The sequence below is a fragment of the Gossypium raimondii genome, chromosome 6 (genome assembly GCF_025698545.1).
Source record: "Gossypium raimondii isolate GPD5lz chromosome 6, ASM2569854v1, whole genome shotgun sequence".
In the NCBI taxonomy this organism is placed as follows: domain Eukaryota; kingdom Viridiplantae; phylum Streptophyta; class Magnoliopsida; order Malvales; family Malvaceae; genus Gossypium; species Gossypium raimondii.
This window is the reverse complement of record NC_068570.1, coordinates 24026827-24033285: the sequence shown is the minus strand read 5'-3', so window position 1 is coordinate 24033285 and position 6459 is coordinate 24026827.

The following is a 6459-nucleotide window of genomic DNA, read 5'->3' as shown; positions in this document are numbered from 1 at the left end:
GTCTCCATATTTCATGGCCGGCCAAGCAAAGGAGAAAACCAAGGGATCCTTCAAATTATTTTTAGCAAAATCCTATGCCATCCCTCTACTATAAATATCATCCCTCACTTCTCATTCAATCATCCCTCAATTCAAAATATCATTTTCCTCCTTTCCATGCACAAGCCTTCCCATTTCCCCATCTCCTTTAGCTAGCATTTTCCCTAGAGGAAAACCACTCTTGGTTGGCCACCTTGAGAAGCATTTTGCAATCAAAAGAATTGCAGGAAACCACCACGATCGGTCTTCGGAGAACCGTCAAAATTAGGGGTGAGCATTCTATCGAAATAAATAAAAAACTTTCAAGTTAATCGAGTTGACGGATCCTATTTTATCATCCTAACTCGATTTGAAATTTTTTTCAAATCGAGTCGAGTGAGATGATATTCATATCGAATCGAATATATTTTTTCGTATTAAATTAAAAAAAATAATTTTGGGTCATTGTAATCCATGTCATCCACTATAATCAAATTTTCCCACCGTAATCAAATTTATTATTAACTTTCATCTCCTCATAATTTATTTATTAATATTTTATATACAAGTTAGCTTTTTGCTTGCTTAGTTGCTTCAATTATCTTCGATTCTTGTCACTATGTATTTTGAAATTAAAATATATTAAATGTAAAATACGATTTTTTAATAAAATTTATCTTAAAGATAAAATGTGAAATTGATACCAACATAAAATTTTAACACGAATATTTTATGGCATCATCAATAATTCAATTTTAACAAAAATTTATAAAGATTCAATATGATTAAACAGTTAAATAATATAAATAGTACAAAATGTAAAATTTAATTTAATAATATAAATAGTAAATACAAATAGAATTATTACTATTTAGGTTTAGGGATTTTTTGGATGATTTTAATTTTTGATTTGGGGGTAAAAAGTGAGAAGTAAAAGTTTAGGGGGAAAATAAAATTTTTTTGTGGTTATGGGAGAAAAATTGTGGGGGGGATATTATAAAAAATTGGGGTCAAAGGTTTGGGGTAGAAGGGGGTAGGATGGGAATGGAGTAAAAGTTTTGGGGGAAAGTGGGAGGGAGTAAAAGTTTGGGGAGAAAATAAAGAGGTTTGGGAGTTTGGGGTAAAATGTAAAATATTATAGTTTGGTATTTGGTTTATTCGAATTATTCGAGTTATTCGAATTCAAAAACCAAACTTGATTCGAACTCAAAATTCGAAAACAATTTTAGTTGATTCGAATAATTCGAATAACTCGATTCGCTTAACTTGAAATTTGAATATTTTTTCGATTTTTTTGAGTTGAATCGAATTTTGCTCACCCATAGTCGGAATCATCAAGAGTTTCTTCTTCCTTGATCTTATTTTATTGAAAATGTTTGCAAATTGCTTCAATGTTTTTTCATTAACAATGATGACTTAATTTTGTTTTAGCTATAATGATTACATTAATTTGTTAAAGTTCATATGATTCATGCTTATGATGTTTTGTGCCTTAGTTGTTTATGCTGCCAATTAAAACCATTATGTATTTCATGCATTAAAATATGTGTCAATGCATTAGAATTAGTTAGTCAATCCTAATCATATGATAACTAATGGACACGATAATTGGAAGATGCATGCTTAATTTATTTCCTAATCAGAATAAATTAGAGGTTTGTAATAGACTAAGAGAACTTATGACCTTGCATAACTTTAGGTTTATATGATTCAATTGTTTCAAACCTAATCTATCCCTGTTACTTCACATAAATTCTAAGCAATCCACAGTTAAATTATGACATTGGTTTATGCATATTTTTCTAAGTATAAGATTCAGTTGAACTTATATGAGATTCCCAGTTAATGAACGATCGAATTGTCATGGAATATTTTTCGAACATTGTTAAGCATGATGAAAAATGAATTGGGTCAAATGTTGTAATTATTCTAGCTTATTCATGTTATTATTGTTAACTCGTGAAAATCGTTGCTAAACCATCACCTAGCATTTTATTTCATTTGGATTTGCATGTAGTTAATTAATTTAATTTGACACCTATCACTCAAAATTATTGTGTTTTTCTTAACCAACTTATGAATAATAATTTTACAATTATTGATTTAAACACAGCCCCTGTAGAGATGATAACTCTTACACTTACTTATTACTTGATAGCGACTGTGTATATTTGTACAAACCTACACGTTACACATGCATAGGAACATACTTACAGTATCACATCCATGAACAGTAACCATATAATATAAATACACAGTTTAACCCATCTGGATGACACACACTCTAAAATGCTCAAAAATTTGGTGTAGTGAGCGTGGATAGGCTTCCAATCTTTTAGATTGCTAAAAACCAAAATGACTTAACCTAACGCGAATTTCCCCACTCATTTTTCGTCAGGTCAGGCAGGAGGTTCTGGCACTGGCAATCAACCCAGTGAGGTAGACTTTTTTGCTAGTTGGTTTGTTGACCAACCAAAGAATTTAGGTAACTTAGGTCATGCAGGTGCTTCCAACTCTTTTGATCTCAATGCTTCCTTTGGTCAGGGACCGTCATTTCCCTTTGATGAGGGAGCATTGCCACAACAATTGTTTGGTTTGTTGGAGTAGTTGAAGTTGATGAAGGAACAAATGGCTTAACAAAGTGCTAGGTTCAAACAACAACATGTGTTTCCGCAGGAACTGTTAAGACAAAATAAAGAATTGATGAGGAAGATGCAGTTTGACAACTCAGATATTCAAGATCTTGTCACGCCTACCCAAGAGGAGGCTATAGGGGCACATGCAAAGCCATGGAAAATGAAATGGATGCTTTGCATAAATATGTGCAAGCATTGCATCCTAATGTGCAAGATATGGATTGGTTGTTTTGTTCTAATAACCTATTGTCTCATGAAATAGCAGCTGTGAGTCTACCAACTGAGTTTAAAATTCTAAAAGAAATGTTCGAAAGAAGAAGGGATCCTCGAACACACCTCATGCAATATAATGATTATAGGAATGTGTTAGAGGCTTCCAATGCAGCAAAATGTAAAGCTTTCTCGATGACCCTTAGAGGAAGTGCGAAAGATTGATATTTATTTTTACCACAAGGTTCCATTCAAAGCTTCTTGCAGCTGGGCAGATGTTCTTGGAAGATTTTGAACTCATAGAACAATAATGAGCATTTCTATAGGTTTGGTGTCAGTGAAACAGAGGGATGGAGAACCTTTGCAAGATCATGCCAAAAAATTCCATGCAACTACGTTAAACATAGAATATGGAGGACTAGTGGGTCATTGATGCCTTCATCATGGGAGTCCAAAATGAGAACATGCAATATTTGTTTACTAAAAATAGGTCATAGAGTTTGGTAGATTTGTATGAAAAGGCTCATAAGTTTGTCAAAGCAGAGGAAATTAAGAGTGCAGCTCACAATACTTTCTAAAAGGATAACAAAAAATTTAGAGGTCAGTAGGGAGTTTGTAGTCATCAGGGTCTTCCTTGTCAGATTCTGCACGTACAAAGTGGGGGATAATAGAGGAATTATTCACAAAATGAAACACCGAAGGCATTTCAAAGACGTCAGCCTGAGAACGCAAGAAGGTACGTTCCTCATGGAAAGTTTGAAACTTATACTCCCTTAAATGTTACACGTGCCTACATTCTTAGTCAGGTTAAAAGTTTGGGCATTTTGCCAATCCCTCAACCCATGCAACGTAATTAATTAAGGGCCAATTTGTGAGACAAGTATAATTTTCAAAATGATGGAAGACCTAAGATCGAGGGTTGTTTTCTTTGAAAGATGCTATTAAAGAGGAAATTAGGAATGACGAGCTAAAAGTTTTTTTGGTTCGTGATGCTACATCTTTAGGTCAGAGTTCTTGGGTCACTAACAAGGGTAAACAAAAGGTTAGAGGCAAAATACATGTGATAATTGGTATAGATGAAGAGCGGACGACCTCTAACATGAAAAGAAAGGCTCATCTTAGTAATGTTAGTCAGTTCACCGAAGAGGCTACGCTAAGAAGAAAAGTGAAAGATAGAGCTTAATGATGAGGATGAGGATGAGAATTCAGTATGAGATGAAGAAGGGAATGATCCAATTGTCGTGTCAGCAATTATAGCAGGATTTAAGGTGAAGAGAATTTTGGTTAATAGTGGTAGTGCTATGAAGGTGTTAACTTAGGACGCATACCAAAAGATGGGACTGAAGGAGCAAGCTTTGAAGAGGGAAGCCCTTTGTATGGTTTTGTGAACCATCTAGTGGAGGTGAAGAGATGCATTACCCTTCCTGTTACTTTTGGGGATGACAAACACACCACCACAATATATGTTCAATTCTTTGTGGTAGACCATCTAATGGCTTATAATGTCATTTTTGGGTGACCCATTATGAGAATGACTAAAATGATGATTGTAACTTTTTGTATGAAGATTAAGTTTCCCACTAGGAGAATAATAGGTTTTATGAAGTCTGACTAGCGAACAGCTAGATAGTGTCATATGTTGTAAGTCAAGCTAACACGTGAATAGATATCGCAGGGTCAAATTTCGGAACAGACAGAAGTAGCTAGTCAAGTTTTAGATTTGGATAGTTTGGATGTCAGAAGTGAAAAGAGAATTCACAAGCCACAAAAAATTTGTAGTTGTTCTATGATAACACGAATAAGTTCGTAAGGATTTCATCAACGCTGGCAGAAGAGGAAAAAAGAACTTGGTTCAGTGTTTGAGAAAGAATTCAAATATTTTTGCATGGTCAACTGTAGACATGCTTGGTGTAGATCCTCAAGTGATTGTTCATCGGTTAAACATGTCTCCTAAGATCAAGCCAGTCAAACAGAAAAAAGAAGTTTTGCTCCACAGGTCGTGGAAGCCATTAGGTAGGAGGTAGGAAAGTTGCTTTCAGCGAGATTCATCAGGGAAGTGGCGTACCCGGACTGTGTATCAAATGTTGTGATGGTAAAGAAGGCTAATGGAAAATGGAGAATCAGCATTGATTTCACCAACCTTAACAAAGCTTGCCTGAAGGATAGTTTTTCTTTCCCTTCAACCAATAGGCTGGTGGATACATCGTCGAGCCATAAATTCATGAATTTTATGGATTTATTCTCGGGTTTTAACTAAATTTCCTTGGCTCCAAAAGATCAGGATAAAATAACCTTTGTCATAGAAGAAGACTTATTTTGCTATCGAGTTTTGTCTTTCAGGTTGAAGAACACAGGTGCAACCGATATGAGATTAGTTAACAAGATTTTAGAGAGCAAGGTCGCAGTGTTGAGGTCTATGTTGACGACATGCTGGTAAAGAGCTCTAGTTTGAGGGGGCATATTCAGGATTTGTCTGAGGCTTTCACTTTTCTACGCATCCATAACATGAAGTTGAATCTGAAGAAGTGTGCTTTCGAGTAAATTCTTAGGCTTCTTGGTTTCAGAAAGGGGTATAGAAGTGAACCTTAAGAAGATTCAAGCCATTCTAGATATGCCTCCCCAAAAGACCATTAAAGACATTCAGCACATAACTAGAATAGTGGTCGCACTCAACAGGTTTGTCTCTAGGATGACAGATAAGTGCTTACCCTTCTTTAAAGCCTTAAGAACTTCTTTTAGTTAGATAGAGGAGTTCCTAGCTGCTTTTGAGAAGCTCAAGTTATATCTCATGTCTTTACCACTTCTATTGTCACCTCGAGTAAGAGAGACTCTTTATTTTTATCTAACAACCTCTAAAGAAACTATAACATCAGTTTTGATTAGGGCAGAAGGGATTTGCCAATTTTCATTGTATTTTATTAGCAAAGTGTTACAGAATGTTGAACAAAGGTAATTAAAGGAAAAAAAAGCTTATCTTTACTTTAATAGTGGCAACTCACAAATTGTAACCCTACTTTCAAGCTCATCCTATGACTGTCATGACAAATCAACCCATCAATGACATTTTGTCTGAAGTAGTTACTTCAGGCAGAATGACTTAGTGGGGAATTCAATTGGCAGAGTTCGGAATAGAGTACGCCTTGAGAAAAACGATTAAAGCTGAAATCTTAGCCGAGTTCATGTTGGAATGTTCTTTTGATAGATCACTAAACCTTACAGGTAACTTTTAGTTTTGAAAACTATTACTCACAAAAATGATACAATGGCATGTCATATAAATTATTGGAATTTTTCTTAATAGATATTCATTTTTTCTTGTGATGCTTTATTACAAATATACATTTGGTTCTAAATTTTTTTTGTTGATTATACAATATGTAGTAGGTAGCTCATCACGGGGACAAACCAGCTCAATTGTGAAACCAAAATGTTGGACTATCTATGTCGATGGCTTAATAGAAAAAACAAGATTAGGGGAAGACGTTCTCCTTGTAGACCTTGATGAGAATGAATGAGACTATGGATTATCCTTTGGCTTCCAAGCTTCTAACAATGCTGCGAAGTATGAGACATTAACTTCAAGACTATAGTTGGC